The sequence below is a fragment of the Haliotis rubra genome, unplaced genomic scaffold (genome assembly GCF_003918875.1).
Source record: "Haliotis rubra isolate DU_JTF1 unplaced genomic scaffold, ASM391887v1 Scf25, whole genome shotgun sequence".
NCBI lineage: Eukaryota > Metazoa > Mollusca > Gastropoda > Lepetellida > Haliotidae > Haliotis > Haliotis rubra.
This window is the reverse complement of record NW_025766558.1, coordinates 3,084,684-3,107,669: the sequence shown is the minus strand read 5'-3', so window position 1 is coordinate 3,107,669 and position 22,986 is coordinate 3,084,684. Positions and strand designations below refer to the sequence as shown.

Below are 22,986 nucleotides of genomic sequence, written 5' to 3'. Positions count from 1 at the left end.
TCTACGGAAACTGAACCAACACATTTAACCCATTTCTGCAACAGCTGAGTTGGGACAAAACAAAAAAGACATAAACTAAGGAAGTATTATGCGTCAACATCTATGCAGGCCGTTTAATCAATATATTGATATTGATATACACCTGTTGTATAATATCATTAAAGGCATGTGTTTTGTAATGTGTAACATGTTATTAATTTTTCTGATAACTGCCATCTCCTATAATGAAATTTGGTGATACACAGTATCAGCTACAGATTTTTTAGTAATTAAAATATTATTCAGACTATTGTTTTAGTTTCACCAGGTGTTCATCTAGGTCTATAGGAATTATAGGAAAGAATCAATGACGTCAATCAACCCTACCTGTATGAATAAAACACACAGCTGCCACGAATAAACCACACAGCTGCCATCACGTTGCACATCAATCAATCCTACCTGTGCAGGTTAAACACACAGCTGCCACTGCTTTGCACATCAATCAACCCCACCTATGTAGGTAAACCACACAGCTGCCACCGCTTTGCACATCAATCAACCCTACCTGTGCAGGTAAAACACACAGCTGCCACCACTTTGCACATCAATCAACCCCACCTATGTAGGTAAACCACACACCTGCAACCACTTTGCACATCAATCAACCTTACCTGTGCAGGTAAAACACACACCTGCCACAACGATGCATATCAATCAACCCCACCTATGTAGGTAAAACAGGCACCTGCCACCACTTTACACATCAATCAACCCTACCTGTGCAGGTAAAACACACACCTGCCACAATGATGTATATCAATCAATCCCATCTATGTAAGTAAACCACACACCTGCCATCACGATGCATATTAATCAACCCTACGAATGAAGGTAAACCAGACACCTGCCACCACTTTGCGCATCTGTCAAGCCTACCTGTGTAGGTAAACACACACCTGCTACTGCTGTTCCATCAATCAACCCTACCTATGCGGGTAAAACTGTCACTTGCCACAACAATGCACATCTGTCAGCCTTACCAGTGAAGGTAAACCACACACTTGCCACCACTAAGCACATCAATCAACCCTACCTGTGCCAGTAAACCAGACACCTGCTACATTAGGCCTCCAATCAACCCTACCTGCGAAGGTAAACACCTGCAACATTAGGCCTCCAATCAACCCTACCTGTACAGGTAAACCAGACACCTACAACATTAAATCCTCCAATCAACCCTATCTTTAAAGGTAAACCAGACAACTACAACATCAAGTCCTCGAATCAACCCTACCTGTAAAGGTAAACCACACACCTACAACATCAAGTCCTTCAATCAACCCTATCTGTAAAGGTAAACCAGACAACTACAACATCAAGTCCTCGAATCAACCCTACCTGAAAAGGTAAACCAGACACCTACAACATTAAGTCCTTCAATCAACCTTACCTGTGCCAGTAAACCAGACACCTACAAGATTAAGTCCTCCAATCAACCCTACCTGTAAAGGTAAACCAGACACCTACAACATTAAATCCTCCAATCAACCCTACCTGTACAGGTAAACCAGACACCTACAACATCAAGTCCTCGAATCAACCCTACCTGAAAAGGTAAACCAGACACCTACAACATCAAGTCCTTCAATCAACCCTACCTGTAAAGGTAAACCAGACAACTACAACATCAAGTCCTCGAATCAACCCTACCTGAAAAGGTAAACCAGACACCTACAACATTAAGTCCTTCAATCAACCTTACCTGTGCCAGTAAACCAGACCTCTACAAGATTAAGTCCTTCAATCAACCCTATCTGTAACGGTAAACCAGACACCTGCAACATTAAGTCCTTCAATCAACCCTACCTGTAAAGGTAAACCAGACACCTGCAACATTAAGTCCTTCAATCAACCTTACCTGTACAGGTAAACCAGACACCTACAACATTAAGTCCTTCAATCAACCCTACCTGTAAAGGTAAACCAGACACCTACAACATTAAGTCCTTCAATCAACCCTACCTGTAAAGGTAAACCAGACACCTGCAACATTAAGTCCTTCAATCAACCCTACCTGTAAAGGTAAACCAGACACCTACAACATTAAGACCTCCAATCAACCCTACCTGTACAGGTAAACCAGACACCTGCAACATTAAGTCCTTCAATCAACCCTACCTGTACAGGTAAACCAGACACCTGCAACATTAAGTCCTCCAATCAACCCTACCTGTACAGGTAAACCAGACACCTGCAACATTAAGTCCTTCAATCAACCCTACCTGTAAAGGTAAACCAGACACCTACAACATTAAGTCCTTCAATCAACCCTACCTGTACAGGTAGACCAGACACCTACAACATTAAGTCCTCCAATTAACCAACCCTACCTGTACAGGTAAACCAGACACCTGCAACATTAAGTCCTTCAATCAACCCTACCTGTGCCAGTAAACCAGACACCTACAACATCAAGTCCTCCAATCAACCCTACCTGTGAAGGTAAACCAGACACCTGCAACATCAAGTCCTCCAACCAACCCTACCTTTGAAGGTAAACCAGACACCTGCAACATCAAGTCCACCAATCAACCCTACCTGTACAGGTAAACCAGACACCTACAACATTAAGTCCTCCAATCAACCCTACCTGTACAGGTAAACCAGACACAAGGCTTTTGAAACTTTTCCTATAACACAAGAGCATGTGACAATATCTGATTCCCAGATGAATAAGCAGATTAACAAGCATGGATTATTGACACAGCAATAAGTCAAATGTTAATGTATTAGTGAAGAACCCTCGGTAAACAGTAAATGACAACCATATCCATTTTCCATGGAGGCCAGTAAGTAAAATGTCCGGTCTCTATGACATAATGAATTGCTGTGTTATGTCATGTCAGACTACGCTGACCTCAAACTGCACAAGGAAATATTCGATAAATTGACAGTACAAGATAAACATGAACCGAACAGTCACAACCAATGTCAAGGTGACTTGACCTAAAAACATGTGTTCCTCTATACCCTTGACAAATTTGAAGCATTTTTAAAACTTCGGATCACTGACACTTATACATACACATGTCTAGTCAAAAAAGAAACTTCAAAACATCACAGCCGAAATAACAACAACAAACGCCAACTCACACTAAATGCGTGTATGAATACATTGTTTACATCACGTGATCCGTCTTCGCTGTTTGACACGCCCATAAAATGAAACCTTTAACGAATTTAGTCAATGGAACTACAAATGTCCGAAGTGTTACCACAAAACGGTAAGAAATACATACTTGTCCCAGGAGGGAAACGGTATTCCATTCCGAAGTAGAAAGAGGTGCACAGTACTATGCTGGCTTTATAAATGCATGGGGGTATTTTACTTCCGCATTCTGTGCACATAAGTGCATGAGAACCTTACACTTGAAAATACCTATCAAAAATGGACACAATTCTCACTTCACAAAGTGCAAATGAACAATGAAGCAATAAAAATATAATTTATTTTTTCAAATTTATCTAAAAACGTGACACCTGTTTTTCACTCATTTGTTGAGTGATGCCTTTTATGTCACATACATATGTTTTGATGAGCTCAAGAATACCTTTTTACCAACAGCATACATATTTAATATTAATTACCATAAAGTTATGTCAAGAAAATGTTTCCTTATTTTTATATTTGTAAATCTTCATATATGTTTTTTGTTATCTTTTTCAGCCCAGTGTTGACCGCGGCTGGTACAGCTGAATGTGTAGTGTTCAGTGCGTCTCAGCTAGCTGCATTGTGCACCAGGGCAATAAGGCCTGCACTGCTGGTGCAACAACAAATTACTACAGTCAAGTTTGTCGGAACACACTGCACAGGTCATGTTATCCTGCAGTGACAAGGTCACCGTGACCTCACGTGCAACAGGCTGGTCCGTCAAAACATGGGTGTCTCCGCCTCAACGTCCTGACAGGAACAAGACGTGGGAAATGCGTGACTGTTTCTCTCGATTGGTTTCAATTGTTTTGGAGAGTTTTATTTGCTGGTTGTTCAGCATGTTTGTGTATTAAAGAAATATTATGGAAATGTGGGCGGAGAAATGTGTGCGGAGGAATACACTGTGTTTGTTGACATCACGTGACGAACCGGCAAACTAGGACACACGCCTCCTTGATATATAATATCAAAATATCTCTACTTTAATGTTCTCATTATGTAATCTTTGCTGCATCTGTATACACTTTTAAATGACCAAAACAAAACCAATCCTATGCAGAATCTCTAGACGATAACATAGTAAAATTGGTAGAACGTTTTCATATTTGCGAAATTTACTTCCGCATTCCACATGAAACGTGCAAAACATTATAACAAACCATGGGCATCCATGATTACACCAATGAATTTGTACTTTAACTAAGAAAGTGTCATCCCAAATATTACATATGTTATATGGGCATGCAATGAATTTGATTTGTGAAATAAAGTATCATCATTTTATTATGTTGTAGTTTTCAGACAACAAGTTAACAAACACTCACAATAGTGACCTAACATGTTTCATCAGCATTCCGTGTAAAGTGCAGTAACTAATCTAACAAATTAAAGTACTCTCATTTACAAAATCTTATAATAAACATTTATTCTTAAATGAAAATTCCTGTAGCAATTATTCTCAATCCTGTAAATTATAGATACATGCAACAAGTGCAAACATATTCACTCTTCACCTGAAATCAGACCAAACCAGTCAGTTCTGGGGTTGAGATGTAAAAAAAATCCTGGCTTCACAAGGCATGTGAACATGCCACATCTAAATATCAGGACCAAACTGAAAAGAAACAGAAGTCGCACAATGTCTCATTTTGTGATCAATTAGATGACTACGTCCCCAGATAACCGACTTCAAGAGTGTTAGAAAAAACATTTCCTTATGCGTGTACAGCCCAGGTCAAGACGACATAGCTACCAGTTTGAATCAACAGATTCCTACTGCACATTACTGTGCACAAGATGATCCCCTGACCAAAAAACTTGTCCTTGTCCCACGAAGTGTGTCAGCAGACGTTAAAATTAAGCATTTCATTTTACTTCTTGTTGCAAGCAAGACAACATAGGAAGCCCAGCTACCTCTGATGCAGTACAATTTATATAACTGCTTGTTGTAATCAGCTGCATCTACAGAAGTTTGATTTAGAAGCAGTCACCATTGGCAACATCGCCCACCCAATAGTTTCCATGTGATTCCCTCATTCGGAAATTTAACCATGTGCGTGTTGATCATGCGGATCCAATGAACACAATGAACCTGAGATAGTTTTTAGTAAGTTTACACGATGTGTCTGGGCTAAATCTGTCGTGGTTTTAGTTTCTGTAGAGGAACATACACCATGTTGCTCATGCATACTGTCGGTTGGAGAATATTGTATGATGGCAAAACAGCTTGATGGTATTTGCACACTGGGTCACCTCGACCTCACAGGCTCAACCACCTGCACATGTATCTCATAGTGTTTCATGAACAGAGGAACCAAACTAACATCTACAAATACACTGACAGGAAAATATGCATTCTCTTGTACATATGTATTAATACACAGACCATATGATTAAATTTTCCTTGTCCATTGTGGGTTCATCACAGCTATCCAATCATCAGTAGACATCATCAGATGTTGGTAGTGTTGCATCCTATCATCAATTCAACAAACATTTTACGTCAGACACCTAGTGCTATGTGTACTGTGGTACAAGCTGATCAGACACCTAGTGCTATGTGTACTGTGGTACAAGCTGATCAGACACCTAGTGCTATGTGTACTGTGGTACAAGCTGATCAGACACCTAGTGCTATGTGTACTGTGGTACAAGCTGATCAGACACCTAGTGCTATGTGTACTGTGGTACAAGCTGATCAGACACCTAGTGTTATGTGTACTATGGTACAAGCTGATCCTGTTTCAAGGAGTCAACCTATGTCAGTGTTGCAAGGAGCCATGTGTCAGCCCATGTCAGTGTTGTCAAGACTTACATGTCAACCTATGTCAGTGATGTCAAGAGTCAGGTGTTAACCTATGTCAGTGTTGTCAGGAGTCATGTGTCAGCCTATGTCAGTGTTGTCAGGTGTTAACCTATGTCAATGTTGTCAAGCATCATGTTTCAACCTATGTCAGTGTTGTCAGGTGTCAACCTAAGTCAGTGTTGTCAAGCATCATGTGTCAACTTATGTCAGTGTTGTCAAGAGCCATATGTCAACCTATGTCAGTGTTGTCAAGAGCCATGTGTCAGCCTATGTCAGTGTTGTCAAGAGCCATATGTCAACCTATGTCAGTGTTGTCAAGAGCCAGGTGTCAGCCTATGTCAGTGTTGTCAAGAGCCATATGTCAACCTATGTCAGTGTTGTCAAGAGCCATGTGTCAGCCTATGTCAGTGTTGTCAAGAGCCAGCTGTCAGCCTATGTCAGTGTTGTCAAGAGCCAGGTGTCAGCCTATGTCAGTGTTGTCAAGTGTCAACCTATGTCAGTGTTGTCAAGAGCCATATGTCAACCTATGTCAGTGTTGTCAAGAGCCAGGTGTCAGCCTATGTCAGTGTTGTCAAGAGCCAGGTGTCAGCCTATGTCAGTGTTGTCAAGAGCCATATGTCAACCTATGTCAGTGTTGTCAAGAGCCATATGTCAACCTATGTCAGTGTTGTCAAGAGCCAGGTGTCAGCCTATGTCAGTGTTGTCAAGAGCCATATGTCAACCTATGTCAGTGTTGTCAAGAGCCATGTGTCAGCCTATGTCAGTGTTGTCAGGTGTCAGCCTATGTCAGTGTTGTCAAGAGCCAGGTGTCAATGTCAGTGTTGTCAAGAACCAGGTGTCAACCTATGTCAGTGTTGTCAAGAGTCAGGTGTTCAGCTCTGTCAGTGTTGTCAAAAGCGATGTGTCAACCTATGTCAGTGTTATCAGGAGCCATGTGTCAACCTATGTCAGTGTTGTCAGGAGTCAGGTGTCAACCTATGTCAGTGTTGTCTGGAGTCAGGTGTCAACCATTGTCAGTGTTGCAAGTCAAGTAAACCTGGCAAAACCCTACAAGTCTTAGTCTGAATCAGATGAGGGAAAATTGAAAAAAGGGACAAAAGCCAGACAAAGCTTGGTTGTGTGGGCCCTAGTCCCAAAAATCTTCAGCGAAGATGTATTTTCTAAATCCAGTAATTTTAGGATATGACTGACAATACCCACCGACAATACCCACTGCGCCAACTTGTGGCAAATCTGCCTACAATGTCTGAACTCACTGGACTGAAATTTTTTGGGGTTGGAAACTACCTAAATATAGCCGAGAACAAAACATACAGACATTAAAGTGTTATATCTAGAATATCAAAAGTTCTGAATGTTCATACAGACATGACAGTATAGCTCTGTCACACCAGTCATGTCTCACTAGTGCTCGCCAACCTTCCCTACATTGGTTGCCAAGGGTTACTCTCTGCACCCAATAATCAAGATAAAAAGAAATGCCCACTATCAGGCAGAGAGCCAGTGAAGAGAGAGAACTCGGTGACACTGACACTACCATGTCATTACAGGCGATAACAGACCACTAGGTCATTATAGGTCATAATACCATGAGCATCACAACTGCAAACATCTTCTAGTATAACACATCAATTAGAAATTTCCCATCAGATGCCAGGCATCCATGGCTACATGTACGCAACACTGGATATATAGAAACATGTAAAACTAGTTGTATGGCAGATAGATACTACTGGATATATAGAAACATATAGAACTAGTTGTGTGGCAGATAGATACTACTGGATATATAGAAACATGTAGAACGAGTTGTGTGGCAGATAGATACAACAGGATATATAGAAACATGTATAACTAGTTGTATGGCAGCTAGATACTACAGGATATATAGAAACATATAGAACTAGTTGTGTGGCAGATAGATACTACAGGATATATAGAAACATGTAGAACTTGTTGTGTGGCAGATACATACTACAGGATATATAGAAACATGTAGAACTAGTTGTGTGGCAGATAGATACAACATGGTATATAGAAACATGTAGAACTAGTTGTGTGGCAGATAGATACAACAGGATATATAGAAACATGTAGAACTAGTTGTGTGGCAGATAGATACTACAGGATATATAGAAACATGTAGAACTAGTTGTGTGGCAGATAGATACTACAGGATATATAGAAACATGTAGAACTAGTTGTGTGGCAGATAGATACTACAGGATATATAGAAACATGTAGAACTAGTTGTGTGGCAGATAGATACTACAGGATATATAGAAACATGTAGAACTAGTTGTGTGGCAGATAGATACTACAGGATATATAGAAACATATAGAACTAGTTGTGTGGCAGATAGATACTACAGGATATATAGAAACATGTAGAACTTGTTGTATGGCAGATAGATACAACAGGATATATAGAAACATGTAGAACTAGTTGTGTGGCAGATAGATACTACAGGATATATAGAAACATGTAGAACTAGTTGTGTGGCAGATAGATACTACAGGATATATAGAAACATGTAGAACTAGTTGTGTGGCAGATACATACTACTGGATATATAGAAACATGTAGAACTAGTTGTGTGGCAGATAGATACTACAGGATATATAGAAACATGTAGTGGCAGATAGATACAACAGGATATATAGAAACATGTAGAACTAGTTGTGTGGCAGATAGATACTACAGGATATATAGAAACATGTAGAACTAGTTGTGTGGCAGATAGATACTACAGGATATATAGAAACATGTAGAACTTGTTGTGTGGCAGATAGATACTACAGGATATATAGAAACATGTAGAACTAGTTGTGTGGCAGATAGATACTACAGGATATATAGAAACATGTAGAACTAGTTGTGTGGCAGATAGATACTACAGGATATATAGAAACATGTAGAACTAGTTGTATGGCAGATAGATACTACAGGATATATAGAAACATGTAGAACTTGTTGTGTGGCAGATAGATACTACAGGATATATAGAAACATGTAGAACTAGTTGTATGGCAGCTAGATACTACAGGATATATAGAAACATATAGAACTAGTTGTGTGGCAGATAGATACTACAGGATATATAGAAACATGTAGAACTAGTTGTGTGGCAGATAGATACAACAGGATATATAGAAACATGTAGAACTAGTTGTGTGGCAGATAGATACTACAGGATATATAGAAACATATAGAACTAGTTGTGTGCAGGATAGATACTACAGGATATATACAAAACATGTAGAACTAGTTGTGTAGCAGATAGATACTACAGGATATATAGAAACACTGACTGACTGAGTTTGGTTTTACGCCGCTTTTTAGCAATATTCCAGCAACATCACGGCAGGGGACACCAGAAATGGGCTTCACACATTGTGCCCATGTGGGGATTCGAACCCGGGTCTTCAGCGTGACAAGCCAACGCTTTAACCATTAGGCTACCCCACCGCCCCAATATATAGAAATATGTAGAACTGGTTGTGTGGCAGCTAGATACTACAGGATATATAGAAACATGTGGAACTAGTTGTGTGGCAGATAGATACTACTGGATATATAGAAACACGTAGAACTAGTTGTTTGGCAGATAGATACTACAGGATATATAGAAACATGTAGAACTAGTTGTGTGGCAGATAGATACTACAGGATATATAGAAACATGTAGAACTAGTTGTGTGGCAGATAGATACTACAGGATATATAGAAACATGTAGAACTAGTTGTGTGGCAGATAGATACTACAGGATATATAGAAACATGTAGAACTAGTTGTGTGGCAGATAGATACTACAGGATATATAGAAACATATAGAACTAGTTGTGTGGCAGATAGATACTACAGGATATATAGAAACATGTAGAACTTGTTGTGTGGCAGATAGATACAACAGGATATATAGAAACATGTAGAACTAGTTGTGTGGCAGATAGATACTACAGGATATATAGAAACATGTAGAACTAGTTGTGTGGCAGATAGATACTACAGGATATATAGAAACATGTAGAACTAGTTGTGTGGCAGATAGATACTACTGGATATATAGAAACATGTAGAACTAGTTGTGTGACAGCTAGATACTACAGGATATAGAGAAATATGTAGAACATGTGTCAAAGCATCAGAGTTTGAATAGACTGAAAAACTATTTAGATTAGAGACACAGACACCCCTGGTATGACCTTGACCTTGACCAGAAATAATTCATACTCTAATCATATCTAGACACTGGCCTTGACCTCATGAATGTCATTTGGTTGGAATCAGATAAGAATGACTGAAAGCATCATGGTTAAAAGAATTTTGCCATTTGTTTCATAATCATAGACTTTGACCGTCAGTGTTACTTTCACTTGCCAGGGAACAACTAGGGATATTGTTGTGTACAGAAAGTGCATGTAGTGAGTCCAAGTCTGAGAAAATACATCTACTTGCCTTTGAGAAATGTCACTTCCGAAATGTGACTGAAAGTATGCGTACCAGCTGGGAAATGGAGAAATATCAAACCCAAATACTGCCATAAAAATACATTTATTGTTATTGTTGTTTTGTTTAAAAATACTATTCAAATAATTACAAGGATAGTCATAGTGGCACAGTGAGACAAGTCAATACTCACACCATCAAACACAACCAACAGCCTCAAACAAGGTGAGACAGACACTATCAGAGACCAGAACAATATTCACACCATCAAACACAACCAACAGCCTCAAACAAGGTGAGACAGACACTATCAGAGAAAAAGTCAATATTCACACCATCAAACACAACCAACAGCCTCAAACAAGGTGAGACAGACACTATCAGAGACCAGGACAATATTCACACCATCAAACACAACCAACAGCCTCAAACAAGGTGAGACAGACACTATCAGAGACCAGGACAATATTCACACCATCAAACACAACCAACAGCCTCAAACATGGTGAGACAGACACTATCAGAGACCAGGACAATATTCACACCATCAAACACAACCAACAGCCTCAAACATGGTGAGACAGACACTATCAGAGACCAGGACAATATTCACACCATCAAACACAACCAACAGCCTCAAACACGGTGAGACAGACACTATCAGAGACCAGGACAATATTCACACCATCAAACACAACCAACAGCCTCAAACAAGGTGAGACAGACACTATCAGAGACCAGGACAATATTCACACCATCAAACACAACCAACAGCCTCAAACAAGGTCAGACAGACACTATCAGAGACCAGGTCAATATTCACACCATCAAACACAACCAACAGCCTCAAACACGGTGAGACAGACACTATCAGAGACCAGGACAATATTCACACCATCAAACACAACCAACAGCCTCAAACATGGTGAGACAGACACTATCAGAGACCAGAACAATATTCACACCATCAAACACAACCAACAGCCTCAAACACGGTGAGACAGACACTATCAGAGACCAGGACAATATTCACACCATCAAACACAACCAACAGCCTCAAACACGGTGAGACAGACACTATCAGAGACCAGGACAATATTCACACCATCAAACACAACCAACAGCCTCAAACACGGTGAGACAGACACTATCAGAGATCAGGAAAATATTCACACCATCAAACACAACCAACAGCCTCAAACACGGTGAGACAGACACTATCAGAGACCAGGTCAATATTCACACCATCAAACACAACCTACAGCCTCAAACAAGGTGAGACAGACACTATCAGAGACCAAGTCAATATTCACACCATCAAACACAACCAACAGCCTCAAAGAAGGTGAGACAGACACTATCAGAGAAAAAGTCAATATTCACACCATCAAACACAACCAACAGCCTCAAACAAGGTGAGACAGACACTATCAGAGACCAGGTCAATATTCACACCATCAAACACAACCTACCGCCTCAAACAAGGTGAGACAGACACTATCAGAGACCAAGTCAATATTCACACCATCAAACACAACCAACAGCCTCAAACAAGTTGAGACAGACACTATCAGAGACCAGGTCAATATTCACACCATCAAACACAACCTACAGCCTCAAACAAGGTGAGACAGACACTATCAGAGACGAAGTCAATATTCACACCAACAGCCTCAAACACTACAAGACACATCCATCCATCCTGACTGTCCTTGGATCTCAAAGAGCATCTGGGTCTAATATCAAATGTAATGACAAGAGAATATAGATCTTTGGTGGGAGACTCCAACGAAGCAGGCAGATGCTATTGAAAATCCAATGATATAAAAGTACACACTGCTGTGTCCCCAAGTCATCCAATAGTATGTTCTGTCAGTTTGAATTTGAACATGTACTCAACAATTTATAATCAAAACTGGTCATTGGATCCATCATCTATCTGGCCTTCCATCCACACATTTCCACGAATTAGTTCTCCAGGAATATTTGCACACTCAATCTCTCAAGTTGTTTTGGGTCCAGACACCTCATGATTAAACTTAACCTCTAACAGCATGTAATGAAGTTGCAGATCCACAGTCACCCTTGTTGAACTCCCATAAACCCCACCCTCCATACAGAGGCAATCTGACGGTGGCTACCATCAGTTCTCCAGTAAAATGGAGATTCCCCTCTCCATCATAATATATTTTCCCCTCCACATACAATAAAATACATATTGATCTATCATATTTCAAATGCACTGTTTGGGCCATGTGTTGGTCTGCTGTAAAAACAAAACTGAATTGCCTTGCAACCAACTAAAAGTGAAATTCCCTTGTAATCTTACAAGAAAGTAAAATTACACAATGAAACAATGAAGCTGAAACTGACAGTAAAGCTCCTGAGTACCTCGCACCTGTACAGTGTCAGCGGGTGACTATTTTCTATTCCATCTATACTAGTCTAGTTCAGTATCTGCCTTCAAGACAGCTGTACATTTACACTTTGTCCAGTGACAGCCTGACACAATACCGACCCTAAAGTATCCTGACCATGTGCAGTTTACACTCATCTAATCCAAAATCACATGCAGCATGATAATTTTATGTTTTCCATGAAGGTGCTGTATATTTACTCATCAACCAGTGTGTCCGAGAACATGAGTTCTTTAACCCTCCTGAACATGTGTAATGGAAAGTGGTTAATATATGTTATCACATCGTATCTCGGGAAAATACGGGATTTTATCAGTCCCGAGTAAGGTTGTATACAACCTTGGGTATACAACCTTACAAGGGACAGATAAAACCCTGTATTTCCCGAGACACGATGTGATAACACATTTATCTAGCCGATTGTTTTTACAAAATCAAACGTTTTGCTTCAATTTCATTCTCAGTTGTTGTGGCAAAAAAGTTTCCTTGCTGCCATGTTGACAACAGCTGACTGATTGACCTCAATGCAGCGCATGTTACTAAAGGCTTGGCGATGCACGCTTTTCTCACTTTGCGTGGTCACCGAGGCGTGGCGGGATAATATTACTTTTGTACTCCCTGCTCGCGGATCGTGACGGGTGTACATGGTATTTTATCAGTCACATGAACCAATCAAAACTCTACATTCTTACATGAGGCTGGATAATGGTTCACATATAACATGCTGCCACCGTTGACACGAGTCGCTGGCATGACATGTCAAAGGTCAAGACCATTTCAAGTGAGGACCGCGAGTGCCAACCTTGAGTGTCATTTGCAGCCTTACATTCATGGAAGCAATGATGGTATGAATCATATCATGGACCTTCATGGTGTGTATGTAGTTCTGACTTCTTGATGCTGAGAATCCAGCCCAGCCATCTGCACCGATGTGTAGGTTCTTTGAACAAGATCGTTCGTCAAAGGTGGAGATCAGACGATCGGTAGCTTGTAGCCCAAGTTGATTGTAGATACCATGAAGGGATCTCCCAAGGAGTCCAATTATGAGCATATACCCAAATTTTTTTCGCCAACCAGGGAATCTAAGATCAAGACGAGTGGGGGCGGAAGATTCCAGTCGCTCGAAGTCTCTGACATGCATTGCTTACTGGAATCAGCTCTCCTAGCTGAGTCCGAGTTTGCGCCCTTCTGCAGTTCGGGATTCATCGAAACATACTGCACTGGGTGTCTGCATCGAAGAGACTCTTGTTCTACAAATAGCAACATCCAAGTGTCTCGATCCTCAATTAGGAAGGAGTGTTGTTCCCTTTTAGGGCCCAGTGTGAAGATGTCTTCATTGATAGGTGGGGACCTCTGAATGGGCACCACTGTCAGAGAGTATTACTTGATTCTCTTCAGGTTCTTGAAAGCTATGTCTTGAAAGTTATGCCAGGACGAGGTGGCAGTGTAATCCTAGGTAAGTCCCGCTCTTCCTAGCAGAACATTGATATCAGATCATCCAGCGATATATAGGCAATCCCCGCAAGCATATGCGCCGTATCAATGTTATCAATACTGCCTTGCGAAGTCGATGGGTTCTTTGAATATGTAGGCGATGGAGAAGTCATATGGCAAACCATCGAAGGTGAGATCAGCAAACTCGGCGTTGGATTTAACCCGGCATTGGTCCATAGACGCAGGTCATTGCTGCTGAGCATTCTTAAAGCCAGAGACAAGGCTTGAACAATCATATTATAGTCAACGTTGGGATTCGACTGTGTGTCTTGGGAGCAATGATCCCAAGACACACGTAACATTGGCTGCATCGGCCTAGTAGCTTGCGACGTATGGATGACTGTCGCAGAAGTAGGTTGATGTCTAGTCACGGAAGTCGTAGAGATGAGCGTGATAGTCGAATCTGTTGGGATTGTAGAAGTCGTAGGATTCGACATTCGCTTTGGGAGGTTCAGGAGAAATGACACAGTAGCCGAAACATTAGTGTTCACCAAATGTGAGTCAGAAATCAGCAGGTTCATCGATGACGGAAGTGCTCCAACGTAAACTTCGACACAGGCAAGTCATAAAGTCTAGTATTTAATGATGGAATGAACTGCAGAAGACTATGCCGATTGTAGACAGTTGATTCGTATTCAGAAATTTGTCAAAATAGGTGGGATCGATGATCTCATCAAAGTCTAATGTCCAACTGAATCGAAGAGGATCGTCGAATCGTGAGGAATCGTCGCATCTCGCAAGTTCAACAATTGTTCAACGAATGTTGGTGAGATCGGCAAACCTTAGTGATCATAAAAAGGCGTAGGATAAGTTCAACAAATCATGTGGGTTCAGGGAACGTTGCATGACCACTACCCATGATGGCCAACTAGCAGTCTAGGGATCGGCGATCCATTGCTATGCGTCCGAAGAATGTAAAAGTCGTCTCAAGTTCTCCGATGTATGATCTCTCGCCGAATTCAAGGGGATCGTCGAATTGTGAGTAACCGCCGCATCTTGCCAGTTTGCCAAATGTGGGTTCGCCACATCAAGCCAGTTCGATGAATGTGGGTTCGGAGAACATTGCATGACTAGTACCCGTAATGAAACTGATGGACTGGGGGATCAGCGATATACTCGATGCATCCGAATTCTTACTCATTAATAATTTGACGGCGTATCTAGAAATTGTTTGATCTGATATATGTGTGGTCATTCTATGTGCGTTCTTCACGGACCTCTTGGTTTTCTTAGTTGAAAAAGGTCCGAATTCTTCTGACTTGTGTCTGGACTCCCTGTCAGCAAATAGCCAGGACCCCACCATCCTGTTGTTAGCAAAGCTATCATCGTCCATCTTGACACACACACACACTGCATCTTTCTTTCTAGTTGCAAAGTCCAGTGCAAGTAATGCAAGACGTACGAGGATCCCAAGATCTTCTAACACTCAGCACAACTTTTCCTTTTAAAGATGAAGATTCTTTATTTCTCATGATGTTAAAGTCAGGTTATTGACAGAGTTGCAACATGTCTGCACTGCAGTGCGATAAGGAAGAGAATGACTACACAAAGGGATCACATGATCTATCAGAGGACAAGCTGCAAGCTTCACAGGAGCTGCCAGACTGTCCAGATACGGGAGTAACAGGGCTGTGTTCAGGGGAGTGGTTCAGAGAGGCGGAAAATCGGGAGTAACAGGGATGTGTTCGGGCGAGTGGTTCAGAGACGCCAAAAATCTTCAGTTACAGTTCGTTCCCACTCAGCTGTCGAAACTAAGAGATAGAGTACAAGACGTGAGATAAGATAAGTTTAGAAGACATTTGGCTTAAAGACCTGCATCACGGTGTCTCTCTGCTTGATCCAAACATGTCATGGTGGATCCAGTAGAGATTGCCATGATGACCCTAGTTGACAAACCAGGAGTTAGCAATCCAAGGCATTGGTAGACACAAATGGTCTTCTGGTCGGGAAGTCAGCCCTTTGGTTACGTTACTATTCCTTGGTTCAGTCTCCTGAAGTTCATCTCTTGTTCACTCAGTCATAGAAAATGTACGGTTGTGCATCGCTCTGATTAACTTTGTACTTTCACAAGCTTTGTGTCCACGGTCCACACACACAAGGTTTGCACATGAAAGAGTTGGGTGAACTTCCACAATTGTGATCTGTGGTTATGCAACAGCAACTAAGGCAACATGTTGGATCATCACAGAAATCCTTGAGTCCTACATCATTAGGTAACAATTCTGTCAATGATTCACTAATTTTGTACTTCTGTTTTAGAGAAGCATAAAAAAGTTCTACACTGTGAACAAAACATATCTGCACCGCTGCTAGTTTATTACCTGTTATTTAGGCTATGGCTATTGGTAATATAGTCACAGCTTGACATTAACCAAGCTTGACCAAGCTTGCATGGAGAACTGCATGGCTGACTTGACCATGTCTGACTTTCACCCACTCCCAAGGTTGTGTCTATTGGGAACATGGCATCACATGAATAGCAGTTGGTCATGCCACCAGATCAGCATCACACATCCACATTCCCCGAACACACACTCAAAAATCTACTAATATTGACATGTGGCAACATGTTGAGACAAGATATAATTGACAAGTGCTCATCTTTCGGGCAAGTACATACTAGTATTCATGTCTGGTCTTTGAGTTCCATTCCTCATATGGAAATCAAACAGCAGACAAGCAGGAAGACAGACATGTTGGTTGCCATATCCCCCATTTTATGGTACATGATGCATGATTGAATGAGTTTGCATAAATGGACCCACGTGGCTGTGGCTGTAACATATTTTGGTCTATCTTCAACTCAAAGGTTAAGTACAGAAAACTGCATTGATATCATAGTCTTATATCAAATTTAGAGAACTAGTAAAACAATTGCTGGACGATAACAAAAAACAGTCATCCCTCGCAATAACGCTCTTCCCGATACTGTGGTTTCAGTCAAACAGCAGGGTAATCTGTGACTCCCATAAAAAACACAAATACCTATTTTTGGTTTGGTTTCAGATATTCTATTCTATTTCTAAGGTCTGCACACACAAATCTCATACCCACCTCCATTTCTTCCTGTGCTTATGCATGTAAGTAACTATTATTAATAATATATATTCCATTCTTACTGTACACCGACCGGTCATAGAAGATAGGAAGATATACTCCACAGCTCTTAATTAGAATTAATCCTTCATCACAAACATTGCTTTAAGTTACCTGGTATCATTCCGATTTCATTGCGATTCATAAACACATGCTCTGTCATAGTATCTCAACTTGTCAATCACTGCATTGTCTGGTCCAGTCTGGATTGTTTACAGACCACATTGCACAGCTGTAATACTTCTGTAGGTGGCATCAAACACATACTCATTAGGGCTGCGCAATATAACCGGTTTACCGGTATTTACCGGTTCAGACATGAAAACGATACGTATTGCGATACGCTGATCGAAAACCGGTATTTTGACATGCATTCGGAAAACTTCGTAACACTCGGAAATCTTCGGATATTTCCGTTATTTAAATTGTTCCTTTCCTTGTTTCCTTTGTGCCAAACATTATTTACATTTTTATTTTGCCATGATTAAAAGTTTTATTAACGCCTAATCAAGCATTGTGATTTTGTTGCGTTTTTGCTTATAAATCAAGCATTAACTCGATTATACATATTTTTTTGTAAAAGAAAACTGTTTGCAATTTATTGCAATACATATCACAATACATGCTTTCGCATCGCAATTTATCGCAATATGAAAATTCCTTGCAATACCCACCCCTACCGGTAATAAATACTCATGATATACTCACAATTGACAGTGTTTAGAAGAGATTTCTTATGCATGTGGATAGAAAAGGTTTTGCAAAATTCTTCTTTTTTTTTAAATTTTATTGCAAATTCTATTTAATCATGCAGATAATTATCAAAAAAACATCTTTCTGCATCAGCTGTATCAGAGTCCCTGGCCTCCTCAAACCTTCACGTTTGTCTGAGATTGTGAATAGTTTAACTGTTGTTTTGGAAACTATATCCAAATGTTTAAAGATTTTCCAGGTCAGCCATAAGATGATTACCAGCTGTCCATACATGTAACATTAGACATATGATATGTGGATGCTAAACACTGGAATGATACCATTTCTGTGGCATGTCTGGAAGATATCAGGATACTGAATCTTGGGGATCTTGCAAAACTTAGCCACACAATCCTAGTTGGATCATTGGAGATGATTATCTTATATTGAGTTCAATAAGGAAGTTTTTAACCAAAATTAATGTTGTATTGTTAATCAAAAACTTGATCAGAGAATTTGTGTCTAATCTGTCCATTTGTATACAAGAGTAGTTACTAAGTTATCAAAACAATAACATGGAATTGAGATTCGTAATTTTGTACTTCTATGTCAAGTACACACCAATATCAAAGTGCACTGTTTCATGAAAGAATACCTGGTACTCTTTCGAAAATATGGTCCTGACAAACACAACACTATGAACAGAGTAAAAGTCAAACTTGTTGACATAAAAACAGTAAACAAAATCATTGTCTTAAAAATCCCAAATAGCAAAAGACACCACTTCAGCCCTTGGTAAATACATGTACCCAGTTTGGATGTGTCTCAAGGTTTTTGAGCAGTGCTCCAGAAACGATGTCCACCGTTCCCTTTTGGCTTTGAGACTAAGTCCAAATCGTTTCCATGGAAATCAAGAAAAAGAAAAATATCAAAATTCTGCAAGTAGCAAAAGGCCCCACTTTCAGGATCTGTCTGATATATCTGTCAAGTTTTGTTGATAGATATTGAGTTGTTAACGAATTTCTACACGAGGCGATTCACGTTTGCTCAGAAATTTGAAAGAAGCGCGGATCGTAATGCGCATACGCAGTAGAGGTCAAAGTTTGCTGAGATTAAAATGTTGCAGTTTCATAGTCTTTCATTGCCGTTTTGACTGTTTCAGTAGCGAGGTAATATGTTTATGTTGCTATTTCCACGATTAATGTGGACTTTTCTGCGTTTTTCTGCACAGTGGGAAAGTTTTCTTTGGTAGGCCTGAAATAGGTGCACATAAAAGTTAACTGTAATTACACACGTCAGAGGTGTCTGGGCAAAGTGACCCATTTTTTCTTATCTCGTCAAATAATCACCTGAACACACTTAAACAGCAGTATTCAAAAACATGAAAGCAAATTGGTTTTCCACTGAAACCTGCACCTAACAATTGTCCTATTGGAATATATAATGAGTGACACCTTTATGTACAAAGCCTTATCGGTTTTATGTTTTCAGAACACTTACGGAACATTATGACCCCTGGATGCTAATCTGACTGAAACAATCTTGATGTTCAGCCATTTGGCCATTTTGTCCAGTTTGTGAGGTCTCTACCACTGTCAAGGCCGGTTCTCCCTTTAAAAACAGGGAGCATATGTACCACATCAGCCATCAGGAAGGCCAAATTAAAAAAATGTTGTGGTTACGATTACACCTCTTTGAAATTTAGTGTAGGTAGGTAGAAATTATTTTTCTTTTGCATTTTTTTTAGAAGTAAAGTACCAGCTAATAACACATTTATCAATGTGTAATTGTTTATTCAACCAAGCTTGCAGCCATCATGTCGACTTTCTCTATCAGAGTGACCGATGTCTGTTGGTGACAGGAAAAAACAATGGTATCTGAAAGCTTATTTTATTCATACTGCCTAAAACAGATTGGGTCGGCACCAGAATTCAAGGGTCGGTCGGGTAATCAGAACTACAACATTTTTTTTTAGGCCTAAGGCTGCACGCCAGAAAACTATAATGACGAGTTTGAATCCTACTTCCCTCATGACAATTTCAAGGTATACAATACCTTGCTTGTGGGTTTCGGTAAGCAGTAAACCTTCACATCTTTTTGAGCTTCAGTACACCATCAGTTGTTCCTACCAGGATTCAAACCTAGATTCAAACTAATATTTTTAATCACACTGCCAATGCATTTGATACCTCATGTTTAAGCAGTCAGGCTAAAATTAACTTCAAAGGTATCAAATTAACAGAGACGAATATCTAGTTTGAAACCTAGAAGATATATACTCATGGAAACATAAGGGAACATATGAACGTACAAGTGTTCCTTAATTTATTTCCAGAATTCACCCACAGTGCAATGCATACCTTGTGAAGAAACCAGGAAAACAATAAAGGAACACTTGTAGTTTCATGTTCCCTTATTTGTTTCCATGAGTATATTTCCCAATTAGTTTAACCTGAACTATGTTTAAAAACTCTTGGTAATATTGTGACGGTTAAACATGCTGACAACATTAATATCAGTTTATGCCATAACAACAACATTGTAAACCAGCATATTTAGGCCAGTTGTGTTGAAAGTACCTCATTAAATATTCCCACTGCATCACTGTTGCGACAAGCTATTTAGCCAGGCATAATACATTATTTACACAATATCATAAATTACTTACATAACATTGTTGGGATAATGCTGGGCTCGATTTAAGAGATGTTAACCTACTTGCACAATGTGCAACCTAAAATATAAACAACAACCGGTGAAACCTAAGATAAAAACCTAGTTGCACCAGCCAAATTCTAGATGCACTGCTTTTATTGCAATACGTAATAAAAGAAATATCCTGTTGAATTGTTTAGATAATTTATTCAGAAGGTACTACACCATCACATTCACACATACACTGGAGGTAGGTACCATCACATTCACGCATTCACTGCAGGTAGGTACCATAACATCACATTCACTGCAGGTAGGTACCATCACATTCACGCATTCACTGCAGGTAGGTACCACAATATCACATTCACGCATTCACTGCAGGTAGGTACCACAACATCACATTCACGCATTCACTGCAGGTAGGTACCACAACATCACATTCACGCATTCACTGCAGGTAGGTACCACATCACATTCACGCATACACTGGGGGTAGGTACCATCACATTCACGCATTCACTGCAGGTAGGTACCACAACATCATATTCACGCATACACTGGGGGTAGGTACCATCACATTCACGCATTCACTGCAGGTAGGTACCACAACATCACATTCACGCATACACTGGGGGTTGGTACCATCACATTCACGCATTCACTGCAGGTAGGTACCACAACATCATATTCACGCATACACTAGGGGTAGGCACCACACCATCACCTACACTGGGGGTAGGTACCACACCATCACCTACACTGGGGGTAGGTACCACACCATCACCTACACTGGGAGTAGGTACCACACCATCACCTACACTGGGGTAGGTACCACACCATCACCTACACTGGGAGTAGGTACCACACCATCACCTACACTGGGGGTAGGTACCACACCATCACCTACACTGGGGGTAGGTACCACACCATCACCTATACTGGGGGTAGGTACCACACCATCACCTACACTGGAGGTAGGTACCACACCATCACCTACACTGGGGGTAGGTACCACACCATCACCTACACTGGGGGTAGGTACCACACCATCACCTGGGGGTAGTAGGTTACTGAAGTATGCACAAAGATGTGTTGTGTAAACTGTATGAAACATTTCACAATACTAAAGGGAACATCAACAAAGAGGAGCATCTTACAAAGTTCATACAACCTGTCAATCGAGGCAAGGAGTGAGAACAAGAAACCGGAACAAATATGTCTCGGGAAGGCAACTGACTCCCTGGTTATCAACCTCCAGATTCTGAACATTGAAAGATTTAATATAAAGTTGTTGATAAAAGAGTTTGGGAGATTAAAATTTCTCTTTTCAACAACGACGGCACAGCACGACATTTGATTTGCCTACAGACAAAGAGAAGCTAAATGTATTTCCCAAACTTTGAAAGTGATTCATCTCTAGGATGAATTTTTTCACAAAGAGTGTCATTGGCCAACCAAACATGTTAGGCTCGTTTCATAAATGAAAAATAATGTGCTGAAGCTCACCTGGATGTGTAGTCACACAACAAAAGCTTCTGTCATCATTAATATTCAAATATTTTCTGGTCAAGTATTACTGACTGACTGAGTTGAGTTTTACGCCGCTTTTAGCAATATTCCAGCAATATCACGGCGGGGGACACCAGAAATGGGCTTCACACATTGTGCCCATGTGGGGAATCGAACCCGGGTCCTCGGCGTGACGAGCCAACGCTTTAACCACTAGGCTACCCCACCGCCCCTGGTCAAGTATTAATAGCTGCACTAAAATGTAACAAACTGAAACCAAATAATGGCATCATAAGGCCAAAGTTCAGCTGCCTCAGTACGGTACGTTCAGAGAAGAGTCTCAGAGGCAAATATGCATTTATAAAGTAAAGCATGGTTAAACAAGGCATTGCAAACAAATGAAACATATGCTGCAGTCCACCGTTAACCACACATGTACCCAACTTCATGATATTTGGAAAAGAACAGGTATGGCCATAAGTTTCTGCTTTTAAAGAGGCTGAAGTGTAAAGGTCAAATCGAGGACTAATTTACAAACATCACATCAAATCAGAGCTGCAGATAACTTTTTGGGTCATTGAGTTACGTACTCGCTTGTGTTCATCTCAATTGGGTATCCTAATTTTCCTTTGAGTAACCAAATAAATTGTACTCACCTCACTCAAACTC

The 22,986-nt window shown here is 40.4% G+C and overlaps 1 protein-coding gene and 1 long non-coding RNA gene across 4 annotated transcripts in view; one reads left to right on the top strand and one right to left on the bottom strand.

Moving 5' to 3' along the window:
- The window catches only part of LOC124279440 (estrogen receptor-like), a 175,262-nt gene that overhangs the window by 137,881 nt on the left and 14,395 nt on the right, over nucleotides 1-22,986 (bottom strand). The gene's annotated exons all lie outside the window — the stretch shown is intronic.
- LOC124279443 lies at nucleotides 3,187-4,475 on the top strand. Its single transcript, XR_006899374.1, has 2 exons — nucleotides 3,187-3,266; nucleotides 3,710-4,475. It is a non-coding gene; the product is annotated as an uncharacterized LOC124279443 (long non-coding RNA).